Here is a 20,749-nt window from a genome sequence, read left to right as displayed (position 1 = left end):
ACATACAAGATAATCAGAGGGTTAGATAGCGTGGATAGTGAGAGTCTTTTTCCTCGGATGAGGATGGCAAACACGAGGGGACATAGCTTTAAGTTGAGGGGTCACAGATATAGGACAGATGTCAGAGGTAGTTTCTTTACGCAGAGAGTAGTAGGGGCGTGGAACGCCCTGCCTGCAACAGTAGTAGACTCGCCAACTTTAAGGGCATTTAAGTGGTCATTGGATAGACATATGGATGTAAATGGAATAGTGTAGGTCAGATGATCGGCGCAACATCGAGGGCCGAAGGGCCTGTACTGCGCTGTAATATTCTAATTCTAATTCTAATTCTAAAAGCCTCAGTTAATATCAGCTGGAGTGGTACTGAGTCCCACTTACACACCAGAAATGAGCCAATTGAATCCAGGCATCTAATAATTCAAGCTGGAGTGGAACTAACTCCCACTAACAAACCAGGAAAGAGCCGATTCAATCGAGGCCTCTATTAATACCAGCTGGAGTGGAATTAACTCCCACTCGCGCACCAGGAAAGAGCAAATTAAATCCAGGTCTCTATTAATAACATTTGGAGTGCTACAGAGCCCCACTCACACACCAGGAAGGAGCCCATTCAATCCAGACCTCAATTAATACCAGCTGGATTGGTACTGAGCCCCATCACACACCAAGAAAGAACAAATTAAATCCAGGTCTCTATTAATACTAGCTCGAGTGGAACTGAGCACCACTCACACCTCAGGAAAGAGCCATTTGAATCCAGGCCTCTATTAATGCCAGCTGGAGTTGTCTTAATTCCCACTCACACACCAGTAAAGTGCCGGTTCAATCCAGGGCGCTATTAATCGCAGGTGGAGTGGTACTGAACGTAACTCACACAACAGGAATGAGCCAATTCAATCCCAGCATCAATTAATACCAGCTGGAGTGGTACTGAACCCCACTCACACACCAGAAAGAGCCAATTCGATCCAGGCCTCTATCAATATCGTTTGGATTGGGACTGATTCTCACTCACACACCAGGAAGGAGCCAAATCAATCCTGGCCTCTAATAATACCAGCTGGTGTGGTACTGAGTCACACTTACACGCCAGAAAAGAGCCAATTGAATCCAGGCATCTAATAATTCCAGCTGGAGTGGAATTAACTCCCACTATCAAACCAGGAAAGAGCCGATTCAATCCGGGCCTCTATTAATACCAGCTGGAGTGGTACTGGCTCCTAGTCGCATACCAGTAAAGAGCCGCTTCAATCCAGGTCTCTATAAATACCAGTTGGAGTGGTAGTGAGTCCCACTCACACACCAGTAAAGAGCTAGTTCAATCCAGGGCGCTATTAATCGCAGCTGGAGTGGTACTGAACGCAACTCACACAACAGGAATGAGCCAATTCAATCCCAGCATCAATTAATACCAGCTGGATTGGGCCTCTATTAATAACATTTGGAGTGCGACTGAAACCCTCGCACACACCAGGAAAGAGCAAATTAAATCCAGGTCTCTATTAATACCAGCTCGAGTGGAACTGAGTACCACTCACACCTCAGGAAAGAGCCATTTGAATCCAGGCATATATTAATGCCAGCTGGAGTTGTATTAATTCCTACTCACACCCCAGGAAAGAGCCAATTGTATCCAAGTCTCTATTAATACCAGCTGGAGTTGAATTAATTCCCAATCACAGACCAGAAAAGAGCCAATTCAATCCAGTTCTCCACTAATACCAGCTGGACTGGGACTGAGTCGCACTCAGACTCCATGAAAGAGCCAACTCAATCCAGGCCTCTATTAATACCAGCTGGAGAGGCATTTAGTCCCACTTGCACACAAGGAAATAACCAGTTCACTCCAGGGCGCGATTAGCAGCAGCTGGATTGGAACTGAACCCAACTCACACGCTCGAAAGAGCCAATGCAATCCAAGCCTCAATTAATTCCAGCTGGAGTGGTACTGAGACCGACTCACAAACCAGAAAAGAGCCAATTCATTCCAGGCATCTACTAATACCAGGTGGAGAGGCATTGATTCCCAATGACAGAACAGGAAAGAACCAATTCAATCCAGGCCTCTATTAATAGCAGCTGGAGTGGTGCTGAGCACCTCAAACACACCAGGAAAGAGCCAAATCAATGCAGGCCTCTATTAATGCAAGATGCAGAGGTACTGAGTCCCACTCATACACCAGTGAAGAGTCGATTCAATCAAAACATCTACAAATACCAGCTGGAGTGGTACTGAACCCGGCTCACAAACCAGGGAAGCGCAAATGCAGTCACGGCCTCTATTAATACCAGCTGGAGCGGTACTGAGCTCACTCAAACACCAGGAAAGAGACAATTCAAGCCCAGCCTTTATCAAAACCAGCTGGAGTAGTACTGAACCCCCTCACGCACCTGAAAAGAGCCAATTCAATCCAGGCTCACATTAATACCAGCTGGAGTATCACTGACCCCACTCACACACCAGGAAAGAGCCAATTCAATCCAGGCCCACATTATTACCAGCTGGAGATGTACTGAACCCGGATCACACACCAGGAAAGAGCCAATTCAATCCAGGCCCACATTAATACCAGCTGGAGTATCACTGACCCAACTCACACACCAGGAAAGAGCCAATTCAATCCAGGCCCACATTAATACCAGCTGGAGTATCACTGACCCCACTCACACCAGAAAAGAGCCAACCCAATCCAGGCATCTGTTAATACCGGCTGGATTGGTAGTGAACCATGTCACACACCAGGAAAGAGCCAATTCAATCCAGGCCTCTGTTACTGCAAGCTGGAGTGGGACAAAATGTCAGACGCACACCAGGAAAGAACCAATTCAATCCAGGCCCACATTAATACAAGCTGGAGTATCACGGACCCCAGGGTGGCACAGTGGCACAGTGGTTAGCACCGCAGCCTCACAGCTCCAGGGGCCCGGGTTCGATTCTGGGTACTGCCTGTGTGGAGTTTGCATGTACTCCCTGTGTCTGCGTGGGTTTTCTCCGGGTGCTCCGGTTTCCTCCCACAAGCCAAAAGACTTGCAGGTTGATAGGTAAATTGGCCATTATAAATTGTCACTAGTATAGGTAGGTGGTAGGGAAATATAGGGACAGGTGGGGATGTTTGGTAGGAATATGGGATTAGTGTAGGATTAGTATAAATGGGTGGTTGATGTCCGGCACAGACTCGGTGGGCCGAAGGGCCTGTTTCAGTGCTGTATCTCTAATCTAATCTAATCTACTCACACACCGGGGAAGAGCCAAATCAATCCAGCCTTCTATTACTATCAGCTGGAGTGGTGCTGAACCCTACCCACACACCAGGAAAGAGCCAATGCAATCCAGGCCTCTGTTCATACCGGCTGGATTGGGAGTGAAACACCTCACACACCAGAAATAGCCAATTCAATCCCGGCCTCTATTAATAACAACTGACGTGGTACTGAGCTCCACTCACACACCACGGAAGAGCTGAGTCAATCCAGGCTTCTTTCACTACCAGCTGGAGTGGTGCCAAACCCTACTCACAGAGCAGGAACGAGCCAATTCAATTCTGGCCTCGATTGAGAGCAGCTGGAGTGGTACTGAGCACCACGAACACACCAGGATAAAGCCAAATCAATGCAGGTTTCTATTAATACGAGCTGTAGCGGAGCTGAGTCCCACTCAAACACCAAGAAAGGGACAATTCAATCCCAGCCTTTATTATGTACCAGCTGAGTGGTACTGAACCCCTTCACACCCCAAGAAATAGCCAATTCAATTCAGGCCCATATTAATACAAGCTTGAGTATCACTGACCCCACTCACACACCAAGAATGAGCCAATTCTATCCAGGACTCCAGCTGGAGTAGTACTGAGTTCCACTCACACACCAGGAAAGAGCCAATTCAATCCAGGCCTCTGTCAATACCGGCTGGATTGGTAGTGTACCACGTCGCACACCAGGAAACAGACAATTCAATCCCGGCCTCTATTAATAGCAGCTGGAGAGGTACTGAGCACCACTCACTCGCCAGGAAAGAGATAATTCAATCCCAGCCTCTATGAATAGCAGCTGGAGTGGTACTGAACCCCACTCAAACACCACGAAAGAGCCAATTCTATACAGGACTCTATTCATACCAGCTGGAGTGGTACAGTGTCCCACTCACACGGCAGGAAAGAGCCAAATCAATGCAGGCCTAATTAATACCAGCCGAAGCGGTACTGAGTCCAACTTAAAGACCAGAAAAGGGACATTTTAATCCCGGACTTTATTAATACCAGCTGGAGAGGTACTGAACCCGGATCACACACCAGGAAGGAGCCAATTCAATGCAGGCTCACATTAATACCAGCTGGAGTATCACTGACCCCACTCACGTACCAGGAAAGAGCCAATCCAATCCAGGCCTCTATTAATACCAGCTTGAGTGTTACTGAACCCCACTCAAACACCACGATAGAGACAATTCTCTCCAGGACTCTATTAACACCAGCTGGAGTGGTACTGAGTTCCACCCACACACCAGGAAGCAGCCAATTCAATGCAGGCCTGTTTCAATACCAGCTGGATTGTAACTGAGTCCCAATCACACCAGCAAAGAGCCAACTCAATCCAGGCCTCTGTTAATTCTGGCTGGAATGATAGTGAACCCCGTCACACACCAGGAAAGATCCAATTTAATCCAGACCCACATTAACACCAGCTGGAGTGACATTGACACACACACCAGGAAAGAGCCAATTCAATCCAGGCCTCTATTAATACCAGCTGCAGTCGTACTGAGTCCCCTTCATACAGCACGAAAGAGACAATTCAATCCAGCCCTCTACTAATAGCAACTGCAGTGGTACTGAGTCCCACTAAAAAAGCAGGAAGAAGACAATTCTGTCCAGGCCTCTATTAATGCGAGCTGAAGTGGTACTGAGGCCCGATCACACACCAGGAAAGAGACAGTTCAATCCAGGACGCTATTAATATCAGCTGGAGTGTTACTGAAACTCCCTCAAACACCAGAAAATTTTCAATTCAATCCAGGGGTCTATTAATACCAGCTGGAGAGGGACTGAGTTCCACTCACACACCAGGAAAGAGGCAATTCAATGCAGGCCTGTATCAATTCTAGCTTGAGTGCAACTGAACCCCGCTCATTCACCAGCAAAGAGCCAATTCATTCCAGTCCTCTGTTGATGCCAGTTGGAGTGGTACTGTTCTCCACTCACACCAGCAAAGAGCCAACTCAATCCAGGCCTCTGTTAATCCCGTCACACACCAGGAAAGAGCTAATTCAAACCAGGCCTCCATTACTACCAGCTGGAGTGGTTCTGAGTCCCAGTCAAACACAAGGATGGAGCCACCTCAATCCCAGGACTCAATTAATATCAGCTGGAGTATTACTGAAACTCCTTCAAACACCTGAAATTATCCAAATCAATCCAGGGGTCTATTAATACCAGCTGGATAGGTGTTGACTTCCACTCACACACCAGGAAAGAGCCAACTCTATCCAGCCCCCTATTGATACCATTTGTAGTGGTACAGAGCACCACCCACACACCAGGAAAGAGACAAATCAATGCAGGCCTCTATTAATACCTGCTGAAGTCGCACTCTCTCCCACTCGCACTCCAGCAAAGGGCCTATTTAATCCATGCCTCCATTAATACCAGTTGGAGTGGTACTGAAGCCCACTCACGCAGCACGAATGTGACAATTCAATCGAGCCCTCGACGAATACCAGCTGGATTGGTACTGAGTCCCATTAAAAAAGCAGGAAAAATCCAATTCCATTTATGAGTCTGTTAATACCAGCTAGAGAGTTACTGAACCCCACTCAAACAGCAGGAAATATCTAATTCAATCCAGGACCCTATTAATACCAGCTGGAGAGGTACTGAGTTCCACTCACACACCAGGAAAGAGACAATTCAATCCAGCCCCCTACTAATACCAGCTGGAGTGTTACTGAACCCCACTCAAACACAATGAAGGAGCCAATTCAATGGAGGTCTCTATTAATACCAGCTGGTGTGTTACTGAAAAACACTCAAACACCAGGAAAGAGACATTTCAATCCATGACACTTTTAATACCGGCCGGAGAGGTATTGAGCCCCAGTTACACACCAGGAAAGAAATTATTCAATCCAGGCCTCTATTAATAACAGCTGGAGTGGGACTGTGCACCACTCACTCACCAGGAAAGAGCAAAGTCAATACAGGCCTCTCTGAATAACAGCTAGATTGCTACTGAGCACCATTCAAACTCCAGTGCACAGCCAACTCTATCCAGCCCCCGATTAATACCAGTTGGAGTGGGACAGAGCACTACTCACACAACTGGAAGGAGACAAATCAATGCAGGCCTCTATTAATACCAGCTAGAGTGGCACTCTCTCCCACTCACACCCCAGCAAAGACTCAATTTAATCCATGCCTCCATTAGTATCAGCTGGAGTGGCACTGAACCCCACTCACGCAGCAGCAAAGTGACAATTCAATCGAGTCCTCGACGAATACTAGCTGTAGTGGTACTGATTCCTACTGAAAAAAACGGGAACATTCCAATTCAGGACCCTATTAATAACAGCGGAAGAGGTACTGAGTTCCACTCACACACCAGGAAAGAGCCAATTCTAAACAGGCCTGTATCAATACCAGCTGGATTGGAACTGAGTCCCACACACACCGGGAAAGAGCCAATTCAATACAGCCCTGTATCAATACGAGCTGGCGTGGTACTGAACCCCACCCACACTCCAGGAAAGAGCCAATTCAATGCAGGCCTCTAATAATACCAGCTGGAGTGTTAATGAACTCCATTCTCACAATAGGAAAGAACCAACTCAATCCGGGCCTCTGTTAATACCGGCAGGATTGGTAGTGTACCCCGTCAAACACCAGCATAGAACCAGATCAATCCAGGCTCATATCAATACCAGCTGGAGTTTCACTGAGCACCAGAAAAGAGACAATTCAATCCAGGGCTCTTTTAATACCAGCTGGTGTGGCACTGAACCCCACTCACACACCAGGAAAGAGCCAATTCAATCCAGACTCTCACCAATTCCAACTGGAGTGTCATTGACCACACTCACACACCAGGAAAGTGCCAATTCAATCCAGGCCTCTATTTATAACAGCTGGAGTGGTACTGAGTCCCATTCACATAGCAGGAAAGAGACAATTCAATCCAACCGTCTACTGATAGCAGCTGGAGTTATACTGAGTCCCTCCAAAAATAAGGAAGGAGCCAATTTCCTCTGGGGAAGGTGGGACCTGTACAAGAAGGATGGGTTGCATCTGAACCGGAGGGGCACAAATATCCTGGGCGGGAAATTTGCTCGACCTCTTCGGGAGGGTTTAAACTAGGTTAGCAGGGGGATGGGAACCGGAGCTACGGATCAATGGATGGGGTAGCTGCAGAACAGACAGATACAGTGTGCAGAGAGTCAGTAAGGAAGGTTAGACAGTTGAGAGGGCAAAGTTGCAACCAATATGATAGGTTGAAGTGTGTCTATTTTAACGCAAGAAGTGTCAGGAATAAGGGTGATGAACTTAGAGCATGGATCAGTACTTGGAGCTATGATGTTGTGGCCATTACGGAGACGTGGATATCACAGGGGCAGGAATGGATGTTGGATGTTCCGGGGTTGAGATGTTTTAAAGGAATAGGGAGGGATGTAAAAGAGGTTGGTGAGTGGCATTGCTAATCAGGGATAATATCACAGCGGCAGAAAGGGAGGTCGTCGAGGAAGGTTTGTCTACTGAGTCAGAATTGGTGGAATTCTTAAACAGGAAATGAGCTGTCACTTTATTGGGTGTTTTCTATAGACTCCCCAATAGCAACAGAGACACGGAGGAACAGATTGGGAGGCAGATTTTGGAAAGATGCAGAAGTAACAGGGTTGTTGACATGGGTGACTTCAACGTCCCTAATATTGATTGGAACCTCCTTAGTGCAAATAGTTTGGATGGAGCAGATTTTGTCAGGTGTGACCAGGAAGGTTTCCTGACTCAATATGTAGATCGGCTGACTGGAGGGGAGGCTATGTTGGATTTGGTGCTTGACAACGAACCAGGCCAGGTGGCAGATCTCTCGGTGGGAGAGCATTTCGGTGAAAGTGATCACAACTCCCTGACCTTTACTATAGTCATGGAGAGGTAGAGGAGCAGACGGGATGGGAAAATATTTAATTGGGGAGGGGGAATTACAATGCTATTAGGCAGGAAGTGGGGAGCTTAAATTGGGAACAGATCTTCTCAGGGAAATGCACGACAGAAATGTGGAGGTAGTTGAGGGAAAACTTGCTGCGACTGCTGGATAGGTTTGTCCCGATGAGGCAAGGAAGGTATGGTAGGGTGAAGGAACCTTGGATGACAACAGATGTGGAACAGCTAGTAAAGAGGAAGAAGGAAGATAACTTAAGGTTGACGAAGCAAGGATCAGACAGGGCTCCAGAGGGTTACAAGGTAGCCAGGAAGGAACTGAAGAATGGACTTCGGAGAGCTGGAAGGGGACAGGATAAATTCTTGGCGGTTAGCATTAAGGAAAATCCCAAGGCGTTCTACACTTATGTGAGGAACAAGAGGATGGCCAGAGTGAGTGTAGGGCCGATCAGGGATAGTGGAGGGAACTTGTGTCTGGAGTTGGAGGAGGTAGGGGAGGTCCTAAATGAGTACTTTGCCACAGTATTCACTGGTGAGAGGGACCTTGTTGTTTGTGAGGACTGCGTGAAACAGGCTGATATGCTCGATCAGATTGATGTTAAGAAGGAGGATGTGCTGCAAATTTTGAATGATATGAGGACAGATCAGTCCCCGGTGCCAGAAGGGATATACCCAAGTTTATTATGGGAAGCGAAGGAAGAGATTTCCGCACCTTTGGCGATGATATTTGCATCCTCACTTTCCACTGGAGTAATACCAGATGATTGGAGGGTGGCACATGTTATTCCCTTGTTCAAGAAAGGGAATAGGGATAACCCTGGGAATTATAGACGAGTCAGTCTTACGTCGGTAGTGGGCCAATTATTGGAGAGGATTCTGAGAGACAGGATTTATGATTATATGGAAAAGCATAGTTTGATTAGAAATAGTCAGCAAAGCTTTGTGAGGGACAGGTCATGCCTCACAAGCCTTATTGAATTCTTTGAGGTTGTGACAAAACACGTTGATGAAGGAAGAGCAGTGGATGTGGTGTATGTGGATATTAGCAAGGCGTTTGATTAGGTTCCCCATGGTAGGCACATTGAGAAAGTAAGGAGGCATGGGATACAGGGAAATTTGGCTGTCTGGATACAGAATTGGATGGCCCATAGAAGACAGAGGGTGGTAGAAGATGGAAAGCATTCAGCCTGGAGCTCGGTGACCAGTGGTGTTCCGCAGGGATCTGTTGTGGGACTTCTTCCCTTTGTGATTTTTATAAATGACTTGGATGAGGAAGTGGAAGGCTGGGTTGGTAAGTTTGCCGATGACACAAAGGTTGCTGGAGTTGTGAATAGTGGGAAGGCTGTTGTAGGCTGCAACGGGACATTGACAGGATGCAGAGCTGGTCTGAGAAGTTGCAGATGAATTTCAAACTGGAAAAGTGTGAAGTGATTCATTTTGGAAGGTCGAATTTGAATGCGGAATACAGGCTTAAAGACAGGATTCTTGACAGTGTAGAGGAACAGAGGGATCTTTGGGTCCACGTCCTTAGATGCCTCAAGGTTGCCACCCAAGTTGATAGGGTTGTTAAGAAGGCGTATGGAGTGTTGGCTTTCATTAACAGGGGGATTGAGTTTAAGAGCCGCGAGGTTATGCTGCAGCTCTATAAAGCCCTGGTTAGACCACACTTGGAATATTGTGTTCAGTTCTGGTCGCCTCATTACAGGAAGGATGTGGAAGCCTTAGAGAGGCTGCAGAGGAGATTTACCTGGATGCTGCCTGGACTGGAGGGCATGTCTTATGCTGAAAGGTTGAGGGAGCAAGGGCTTTTCTCATTGGAGCGAAGAAGGATGAGAGGTGACTTGATAGAGGGGTACAAGATGATGAGAGGCATAGATAGGGTGGGTATCCAGAGACTTTTTGCCAGGGTGGAATGGGCTATCACCAGGGGGCATAATTTTAAGATGATTGGAGGAAGGTTTCGGGGAGATGTCAGAGGTAGGTTCTTTGCACAGAGAGTGGTGGGTGCGTGGAATGCACTGCGGGAGAGGGGAGTGGGCGAGAAGAGTGCGGGGAGGGGAGTGTGGAAGGGGAGTGGGTGAGGGGGGTGGGGAGAGGGGACTGGGGGAGAGGGAGTTTGGGGAGGGAAGAGGGGAGGGGAGTGGGGGAGCGAAGTGGGGAGGGGAAAGTGGCCATGGGGGAGTGGGGTAGGGTAGACGATTGGGAGAGGAAAGGGAGAAGGTAATGGGAGAGGGGCAGTTCCGGGGAGTTAGTGGGGACAGGAGTGGGAGAGTGGAGAGTGAGTTGTGAGGGAGTAGTTCGGGGATTAGGGAGGGAAGAGGGGGAGGGGAGAGGGGGAGGGAAGTGGGAGAGGGTAGAGGGGGAGGGGGTGGGGCAGGGAAGTGGGGGGTAGTGGGTGAGGGTAGTGGGTGAGGGAAGTGGGGTGAGGGGATTGGGGGAGGGAAGTGGGCAAGGGGAATGGGAGAGAGTTTTGGGGGAGGGGTGAGGGGCAAGGTGTGTGGGGGAGTGGGGGTGGTGAATGGGGCGGGGAGGCGAGTCGGCAGGGAAGTGAGGGACAAAAGGGAGAGGGAAGAGGGAAGGGGTCTGGGTAGGGGTGTAGTGGAGGGTAGGGGAAGGGGAGTTGGGCAGGGTAGGGGAGGGGAGTGGTGAGCGGGTAGGGGAGTGAGGAGGGGAGGGGAGTGGGGAGGGGAGGCGAGTTGGGGAGGGGGTGAGGAGGGGACTGGGAACGGAGTAAGGGAGGGGAGAGGGAATGGAGTGGGGGAGAGGACCAGGAAGGGGAATGGGGAGGGGTGTCTGGTGGGGAGTGGGGAGGGGAATGTGGTGGGGAGTGGGGAGGGAATTTCTGGAGGGGGTTTCTGGACCAGAATCTGGAGGGGAGTCTGGAGTGGAGTGGGGAGGAGAGTGCGCAGGGGAGTGGGAGAGGGGATGGGTTGTGGAGGGGAGCAGGAGTGGGGGTGGGGGAGAGGTGTGTGTGGAAGGGAGTGGGGAGGGGGATGGGGGAGGTGGAGGGGGTGGGGAGGTGAGTTGGGGAGGGGATTGGGGAGGGTAGGAGAGTGGTAGAGGGGTGTTTGGGAGAGGAGACTGGGGAGGGGAGTGGGGGAGGGTGGTGTTGGGAGGAGAGTGGGGGGAGGGGAGTGGGAGGTTGGGTTGTTTGGGGAGGGGAGTGGTAGGAGGGGAGTGGTAGGAGGGAGTGGGGGAGACGCGTGGAGGGGAGTGGTGGAGGAGTAGGGGATGGGGAGGGGGACGGTTTGGGGGAGGTGAAAGCGGGAGGGGAGTGGAGGAGGTGAGTGCGGGAGAGGAATGGGAGAGAGAAGTGGGGGAGGGTTAAGGGGAGGGTAGGGGTTGGGGAACGGAGTGGGAGAGAGGAGGGAGACGAATGGGGAGGGAAGTGAGGTAGGAGTATGGGAGGGGAGTTGGAGAGTACAGAGGGGCATGGGAGTGGAGGAGAGGAATGGAGGACGGGTTGGGGAGCGGGTGGGGGAGGGGTGTGGGAAAGGGCATTGGGGCCGGGAGTGGGGGTCGGGCGAGGGGGTAGGGAAAGCGAATGGGGTGGGGGAGGGGGTTGTGGGAGGGGAAGGAGAGCGCTGGTGAGGCAGTGGATTGGGGAGGAGAAGGGGAGTGGGGAAGCGGAGGGGAGACAGGAGGGGTGTGGGGAGGCGAGTGGGGAACGCGAGTTGGGGACGGGAGTGGTGATGGGAGGGGAGTGGGGGATGGGAGAGTTTGACGGAGGGTTGCAGGGGAGGGGAGTGGGGGAGGTTGAGGTGTTGGGGAGGTGAGTGGGAGGGGAGAGTGGGGAGAGGTGTGTGGAGGGGAGTTGGGAGGGGAGTGGGGGTGGGGGAAGGGGATGGGTTGGGGAGGGAGTGGAGGAGGGGAGTGCGGCAGAGGGGTGGTGGGAGGGCGGATGGACTGGGGGAGAGGTGTGGAGGAGGGGAGTGTGGGGGAGGAGTGGGTGGACGGGTTCGGGGGAGAGATCAGGGAGGGAGAGGAGTGGGGGAATGGATTGGAGTGGAGTGAGGGGAGGGGTTAGGGGAGTGCGGGGAGCGAAGTAATGGCGTCGGGAGGGAGTGCGACGTTAGGGGACTGGGGTGCGGAGTTAGGGGAGTTGGGGTATGGAGTTAGGGGAGTGCGGGAGGGGAGCGGGAGGGGAAGGGGAGGGGAGTGGGGGAGAGGGAGAAGTGGAGGTGCGTGGGGAAGGGGAGTAGGGAAGTGTGGGGAAAGGGAGAGGGAGAAAGGGGAAGGGGAAATGGTGAGGGGAATGGGAGAGGGGACTGGGAGTGAGGAGTAGGAGAGAGGGAGGGAGTAGGGAAGGGGAGTGGGGGAAGGGGAGTGACTGTGTGTTAAGTGGGGTAGGGGAGAGGGGAGGGGAGAGGGGAGGGAATGGAGAGTGGGGGAGTGTAGAGGGGGAGGGACTGGTAGCAGGGAGTGGGGGAGAGGCGTGGAGGAGGAGATTGGGGGAGGAGTAGGGGATGGTGAGGGGGAGGGTTTGGGGGAGGTGTGTGAGTGAGGGGAGAGGGGGAGGGGAGTGCGGGAGAGGAGTGGGAGAGAGAAGTGGGGGAGGGTTAAGGGGAGGGGAGTGGTTGAAGAGGGGATGGGAGAGAGGAGGGGGAGACGAGTGGGGGAGGGGAGTGTGGTAGCAGTTGGGGAGGGACGTTGGAGAGGGCAGAGGGGCATGGGAGTGGAGGAGAGGAATGGAGGACGGTTTGGGGGAGCGGGTGGGGGAGGGGTGTGGGAAAAGGCAGTGGGGCAGGGGAGTGGGGACGGTAGAGTGAGTAGGGGAGGCGGGTGGGATGGGGGAGTGGTTGAGGGAGGGGAAGGAGTGTGCTGGTGAGGCAGGGGATTGGAGAGGAGAAGGGGAGTGGTGAAGGGGATGGGAGACGGGAGGGGTTGTGGGGAGAGGAGAGGGGGACGCGAGTTGGGGACGGGAGTGGTGGTGGGAGGGGAATGGGGGATGTGAGAGTTAGTGGGAGGAGTGCGGGGAAGTGGAGTGGGGAGGGGATGTGTTGGGGAGGTGCATGGGAGGGAAGAGTGGGGGAGAGGAGTGTGGAGGGGAGTGGGGAGGGGAGTAGGGGAGGGGGGGTGTGGGGAAGGGGATGGGTTGGGGTGTGGAGTGGAGGAGGGGAATGCATGAGAGGAGTGGGGGAGGGGAGTGGGCTGAGGGAGTGGGTGAGAGGTGTGTCGGAGGGGAGTGTGGGGGAGGTTTGGGTGGACGGGTTGGGGGAGGGGTCGGGGAGGGAGAGGAGTGGGGGAATGGATTGGAGTGGAGTGAGGGGAGGGGTTAGGGGAGAGCGGGGAGCGGAGTAATAGAGTCGGGAGGGAGTGCGACGTTAGCGGACTAGGGTGCGGAGTTAGGGGAGTGGGGGTGAGGGCTCAGGGGGGTGCGGGAGTAGAGAGGGAGAGGGGGAGGGGAGGGAAGTGGGGGGAGGGAGAAGCGGAGGTGTGTGGGGAAGGGGAGTAGGGGAGGGTGGGAAAGGGAGAGGGAGAAAGGGGGAGGGGAAATGGTGAGGGGAATGGGAGAGGGGACTGGGAGAGAGGAGTAGGAGAGAGGGAGGGAGTAGTGAGGTGAAGTGCGCGAAGGGGAGTGAGTGTGTGTGAAGTGGAGTAGGGGAGAGGGGAGGGGAGAGGGGAGGGGAATGGAGATAGGTGTGGATAGTGGAGGGAAGAGGGGAGAGGGGAGTGGGGAAAGGAGGGGAGTTGGGAGGGGGTAGGGGATGGGAATTGTGAGGGGTCTGGGCAGGTGAGTGGGAGAGGGGAGTGAGGGACGGGAGTGGGGGAGGCGAGTGGGTAGGGGAGTGGGGGAGTGGAGTGGGGGAGAGGATTGGAGGACGGGTTGGTGGGGTGGGGTTGGGGGAGGGAGGGGAGTGGGGGAATGGAGTAGAGAGGAGTGACGGGAGGTTTTCGAGTGGGAGCGGAGTGGGGGAATGGAGTGGGGAGTGGGTGCGGAGTTAGGGGAGTGGAGAAGGGGAGAGGGAAGGGGAGGGGGGTGGGGGAAGGAAAATGGGAGAGGGGAAACGGAGTGGGGGAGGGCTAGGTGGAGTGGGGGAGTGGGGTAGGGGAGGGGACAGGGAAAGATTAAGGGGGAAAGGTGGAGGGAAAAAGGGGGAGAGGAATGGGGAGGAGAATGGGATAGGGAACTGGGAGAGAGCAGTGGGAGAGTGGGAGGCAGTAGAGAAGTAGAGTGGGGGAAGGGGAGTGAGTGTGTGAAGTGGGGTGGAGGAGAGGGGAGGGGAGTGTAGCGTGGAGTGGAGAGGGGAGTGTGGAAAGGAGAGGAGAAGTGAGGGGATTGGGCAAGGGAGTGGGGGAGGGGAGTGGGGGTTATGGACTTGGGGAGGGGAGGGGGAAGTTAGTGGGGGAGGGGAGGGGAGGGTTAAGGGATGGGTCCGGGGAGTGGGGGAGTGGAGTGTGGGAGGCGAGTTGGGAGGGTGAGCGGTTAGGGTAGTGCGGACGGGGAGTAGAGGATGGCAGTGGGTACGGGGAGTGCGGGGGCGGAGTGCGGATTTGGGGAGGGGAGTGGGGAGTGGTGGAGGGGAGTGGGGAGATGGGAGGGAGGGTGGGGAGGGTAGTGCACCGGGGAGTGGAGGAGGGGATTTGGGGAGCGGAGTGCGGGAGCGGCGTGCAGGAGTGGGGCGGCAAGTGGGGAGCTCGGGAGGGGAGTGGGGCAGGGGAGAGGGGAGGGGTGTTCGGGAGGGCAGTGGGGGAGGGATGTGAGGAAAGGAGTGGGGAGGGGAGTGGGGAGGGGAGGGGTTAGTGTGGGGAGGGTATGGTAGTGGGGAGTGGCGGAGGGGCATGGAGAGGGGGAGCAGTGTGGGGTAAGAGAGGTGCACTGAGGGTGGAGGGTTGGGGAGAGGGGAAGAGACTGCTGGACGAGAGTGGGGGAGTGGAGTGGGTGTGGGGAGTTGTGGTGGGGAGTGGTGATGGGGAGTGCGCGAGGGTATGGGAGTGGGGGAGGGAATGGGAGTGTGGGAGGGGGAAGGGATGTGGGGGAGGGGAGTGGAGGAGAGGGGGTCAGGGAAGCCAGGGTAGGGGGTATGAGTGGGGAAGGTGAGTGGGGGAGGGGGAGGGTTGTGCAGGAGTGAGAGGTGGACTGAGGATGGAGGGGTAGGGGATTCGGTAAGATGTTGTGTGAGGGGATTGCAGGGGACAGGGTAGCGGAGAACGTGAGTGAGGGGAGGACGATGAGGAGGGTGAAGGGGAGTGGGATTGGGGAGGGTGAAGGGGACAGGGGAGGGGGAAGGGGGCGGGAGAGGGGGAGGGTCTTGAGGGGTAGCGGAGTGTGGAAGGGAGTGAGGGATGGCTGTGGGGGAGGGGAGTGGGGTTGGCAGGGCAATGGAGCAGGGAGGTGGGGAGGGGAGCGGCGGTTGGAAGTGGGAAGGGGAGTGTGGGAGGTGAGTCTGGGAGGGGACAGGGGAGGGGATTGGGACAGGTGAGTGAGGAGTGGGGGAAGGGAGTGGGAGAGGGTAGCGGAGGGGGAGTAGGGAGAAAATGGGGGAAGGGAGTGGGGAGTGGGGGAGGCAGAGTAGGATTGGGGGAGGGTGAGTGGGATTGGGGCAATGTAGTGTGGGAGGAGTAGGGGTGAGGGTGAAGGATGTCAGGGAGGGAGTGCGGGACAGGAGTGGGGAATGGGGAGAGGAGTGGGTAATGGGAGTGGGGACTGGGAGAGAGGAGTGGGAGAGGGGGAGGGAGTAGGGAAGTGGAGTGGGGGAAGGGGAGTGAGTGTGTGAAGTGGGGTAGGGGGAGTGAGAGGGGAGTGGAGGGGGGTGTGGAGAGTTGAGTAGTGAAAGGAGGGGAGTTGGGAGTGGAGGGCAGTGGGGGAGAGGAGTTGCGAGGGATGTGTGCAAGGGATGGGAGTGGAGGAGTGTGGGGGAGGAGAGTGGAGGAGGAGGTGGGAGAGGAGAGTGGGGGAGGGAGGGGAGGTGAGAGTGGAGTTGTTAGTGGGAGATGAGAGTGAGTGTGTGGAGCGGGGTACGGGAGAGGGGGAGGGGAGTGGGGGAGGGGAGTGGGGGAGGGGTGTGGGGGAGGGGAGTGGGAAAGGGAGGGGAGAGGGGAGAGGAGGGGAGTGGGGAAATGTGGTGGCAGGGTGAGGAGAGAGGGGCAGGTGATTGGGGAGTGGGGAGGTTATAGGAGTGGGGGAGGGAAAGGGAGTCAGGGTGCGGGAGGTGAGTGTGTGAATGGGGGAAGGGAGTCCGGGAAAAGAAAGGGAAGTTATGGAGGGGGTAGGGAGGCGGGGTATGGGAGTGGGAGAGAGGGAGTGAGGGAGGGTGGGGAGTGGAGTGGGCGAGGACAGACGGGGAGGTGTGGGGGAGGCGAGTGGGGAAGGGATTGGGGAGGGGTGTGGGGAACGAGTGGGGGTGAGTGGAGTAGAGGTGGGGTTGAGGGAGTGGAGTGGGTGAGGGGTTGAGGCAGGGGTGTTGGGAAGGAGTGAGGGAGTGGTGTGGGGGAGGGGAGCGGGGGTGACGCGTGAGGGGAGGTGTTGGGGGTGGGAGGGGAGAAGGGGAATGCAGTAGCGAGGGGATGAGGGGAGTGGGGGAGAGGAGTGGAAGAGGGGAGTGGGGGAGGGGAGTGGTGAAAGGGAATGGGGGAAGGGAGGGGGAGGGCAGTGGCGTAGAGGAGTGTGAGGGGTGTGGGAGATGGGCGTGGGTGTCGCAGAGTGTAGGAGGGGTGTGTGGGAGGGGAGTGCGGAAGGGCAGTTTGGGAAAGGGCAGAGGGGAAGGCGTTTGGGGAGGGGAGACGGGGTCGGGCGTGTGTGGGGAGGGAGGGTCGTGGGGGCACTGGGGAGGGGAAGGGGAGTGGGTGAGGGGACGGAAGAGAGTGGGGGAGCAAGTGGGGGAAGGGAGTGGGGGAGGACGAAGGTAAGTGCGGGATGGGAGGCCGAAGAGCAGTAGGGGAGGGGATTGGGGCGGGTGAGGGGAAAGGGGAGAGGGGGAGGGGACGGGAGTGGGGTAAGTGATTGGGGGAAGGGTCTTGGGATGGGGTTGTGTAGTGGCGGTTGGGGTGGGGGAGTGATGAGGGGAGGGGAAGAATGGTTGTGTGGGGGTGGCTTAGGGAGGGGAGTGAGCAAGGGAGTGGGGAGGATGAGCAGTGTGGTAGCGGTGGGGAGTGTAGTAGGGGTGGGCTGGGAGGGGAGTCGGGGTCGGGAGTGGGGAAGGGAGCGGATTGGGGCAGTGGAGTAGGAGAGGGGGCGGGAGAAAGGGGAGTGGGGGAAGAGAATGGGGGTGGAGAGTGGGCGAGGAGATAGGGAGGGATGGGAGTGGGGGAGGGGTTGGAGTGAAGTGGGGAGGGGAATAGGGGAGGGGTGTGCTGGAGCGGGCAGAAGAGAGAGGAGAGGGAGAGGGCCTGGGAGAGGGTTGTATGGGAGTGGTGCAGGGGAGGGGGAGTTGGAGGGGGAGGGGATTGGGGAGGGGATTGGTGAGGGTGTGGGGGAGAGGAGTACGGGATGAGAGTGGTGAAGGGGAGGGGTGGTAGGGGAGTGGAGGGTTGGAGTGGGGGTGGGGGAGAGGAGTTAGAGGAATGGGCTGGGGAGTGGGGGAGGGAAGTGGGGAGGAGAGTGGGGGGGAGGGATGGGACAGGAGTGGGGGAGGGTAGTGGAGAATGGGTGTGGGGTGGGTAGTGGCGGAGGAGAGTGGAGTGGAGGAGGGGAGTGGGTCAGGCGTGTGGGGGAGGGGAATGGGGAGGGGAGAGGGTGAAGACAGTGGGGGAGGGGTGTGGGGGAGGGGCGTGGGGAAGGGAATGGGCGTGTAGAAGTGGAGGGGCGTGGAAGAATGGGGGAAGGGAGTTGGGGTGAGTGGGAGAGAGGGAGTGTGGGAGGGGAGGGGACGGGGGAGGAGTAGAGGCGGGAATGGTGGAGGGGTTGGGGAGTGGGGGAGGGGGAGGTGTGTGGGGGAGGGAGAGTTGGACTGATGTAGAGGGGAGAGGAGAGGGTTAGGACTAGTGCGGGACGGGAGTGGGGAAGGGATTAGGGGGAGTCGGGTAAGGGGAAGCGGGAAGGGATTTTGGATGGTAGTGGAGGATGGGAGTGGGGGAGGGGATTAGGGAGACCAAAGTAGACTGGGGGAGGGATTGGTGGAGGGAGTTGGGGAGGGGCTGGGTAGTGGAACAGGGGAGTGGGGGAAGGGAGTGTGGGCATGGTGGTGGAGTGTATGGGAGGCAGTAGGCGGGTGTGGGTGGAGAGTGTGGGGAGAGGGAATGGGCCTGGGACTGGGAACTGGAGGAGCGGCATGAGAGACGGGAGTGGGGGATTGGCGCGGGGAGGGCTGTTTTGGAGGGGAGTGCGGGAGGGGAGTAGAGGAGGGGTGTTTGGGAGGGGAGTGGGGTGGGGTGCGGTGGACTGAGGGTGGAGGGTGAGAGGAGTGGGTTAGGGTTGGTGCGGGACGGGAGTGGGGGATGGGACGGCGGGAGGCCGAAGAGAATTTGGGAAGGGGAGGGGATTGGGGAGGGGGAAGGGGACAGGGGCAGAGGGAACGGAGTTGGGAAAGGGCAAGAGGGAGGGAAGTGGAGAAGGGGAGTGGGGAGGGGAGTGTCTAGGGGAGAGGTGGAGGGAGTGGTGGATGTCCAGGGCGGTGGATAGGGGGAGGGGAGTAGGGGTGTGAAGTGGGGGAGGGGGGAGGGGAGACGAAGGGCGGTGCGGTGGAGGGGGAAGGAAGTAGGGAGTAGAGGGATGGAGTGGGGAGGGGTGGGGTGTTAGACGAGTGGAGAGGGGTGTGGGGGTGGGGGACGGGAGTGAGGGGAGTGGCGGTGGGGTGTGTGTGGAGGGGACAGGGTGAGGTGGTGGAGACGGGGTATGGGGAGGGTAGTGGGGAGGAGGAAGGGAGGGAGTGGAGTGGAGGAGGGGAATGGGGTAGGACAGTGAAGGAGGAGAGGGGGAGGGGAATGGGGAAGAGAATGCGAGGAAGGGAAGGGGTTGAGGACAGTGGGGTAGAGGTGTGATGAGGGGCGTGGGCAGGGAATAGGGGTGAAGGATGCAGAGGGGAGAGGCGTGATGGGGAAGGAAAGTAGTGAGGGGAGTGGGAGAGTGGGAGGATGGGGGGAGGAGTATGTGAGGGGAGTGCGGGATGAGGAGGGGAATGTGGAGGGCGAGGTGGAATGAAGGTGGAGAGGGACTCAGTGTCACTCCAGCTGGTAGTAAGAGGGGCCTGTATTGAATTGGCTCTTTCCTGGTGTATGAGTGGGACTCAGTGCCACTCCAGCTGGTATTAAGAGGGGCCTGTATTGAATTGGCTCTTTTCTGGTGTATGAGAGGGACTCAGTGCCACTCCAGCTGGTATTACTGGAGGCCTGTATTGAATTGGCTCTTTCCTGGTGTGTGACTGGGACTCAGTAGCTGTCCAGCTAGTATGAACAGAGGCCTGGATTTAATTGGTTATTTCCTGGTGTGAGAGTGGTGTTCAATACAACTCCAGCTGGTATTAATAGAGGCCTGGATTGAGTGGCTCTTTCCTGGTGTGTGAGTGGGACTCAGTGCCACTCCAGCTGGTATTAATAGAGGCCTGGATAGAATTGGCGTTTTCCTGGTGTGTGTGTGGGACTCAGTACGACTCTAGCTGGTATTAAGAGGCGCCTGGAATGAATTGGCTCTTCCCTGGTGTTTGAGTGGGACTCAGTGCCACTCCAGCTGGTATTAATAGAGGCCTGGATAGCTTTCTGTCTTCACTGGTGTGTGATAAGGACACAGTGCCACTCCAGCTGGCATTATCGAGGCCTGGATTGATTGGCTCTTACCTGGTGTGTGAGTGGGACTCCGTGCCAATCCAGCTGGTATTAACAGAAGCCTGGATTGAATTAGCTCTTTCCTGGTGTGTGAGTGAGTCTCAGTGCCACTCAGCTGCAGTTACTAGAGGCCTGGATTGAATTAGCTCTTTCCTGGTGTGTGTGTGTGGTTTCAGTGCCACTCCAGCTGGCATTAATAGAGGCCTGTATTGAATTGGCCCTTTCCTGGTGTGTGAGTGGGACAGAGTGCCAATCCAGCTGGTATTAATAGAGGCATGGATTCAATTGGCTCTTTCCTGGGGTCTGAGTGGGACTCTGCACAACTCTCGCTGGTATTAAGATGGGCCTGGATTGAATTGGCTCATTTCTAGTCTTTCAGGAGGACTCAGTAACAGTCCAGCTGGTATTAACAGATGCCTGGATCAAATTGATTATTTCCTGCTGTGAGAGTGGGATTCACTACCATTCCATTTGGGATTCATAGAGGTCTGGATAGAATTGGCTCTACCCTGGAGTGAGTGGGGTTCAGTACCACTCCAGCTAGATGAATAGTGGCTTGGATTAAATTGGCTCTTTTCTGGTGTATGGATGGCGTTCAGTACCACTCCAGCTGTTATTAATTGAGGCCTGGATTGAATTGGCTCTTTCCTGCTTTGTGATTGGGACTCAGTACCACTCCAGCTGTTCTTTGCTGGAGTGTGATTGGGGCTCAGTACCAGACTTGCTGGTATTAATATAGGTCTGGATTGAATTGGCTCTTTCCTGGTGTGTGAGTGGGACACAGTGACAATCCAGCTGGTATTAATAGACGCCTGGATTGAATTGGCTCTTTCCTGGTGTGTGAGTGGGGCTTGGTACCTATCCAGCTGGTATTAATAGAGGCCTGGATTGAATTGGCTCTTTCC

This window comes from Heterodontus francisci, unplaced genomic scaffold (assembly GCF_036365525.1).
Source record: "Heterodontus francisci isolate sHetFra1 unplaced genomic scaffold, sHetFra1.hap1 HAP1_SCAFFOLD_319, whole genome shotgun sequence".
In the NCBI taxonomy this organism is placed as follows: domain Eukaryota; kingdom Metazoa; phylum Chordata; class Chondrichthyes; order Heterodontiformes; family Heterodontidae; genus Heterodontus; species Heterodontus francisci.
This window is presented reverse-complemented; position numbering follows the sequence as displayed.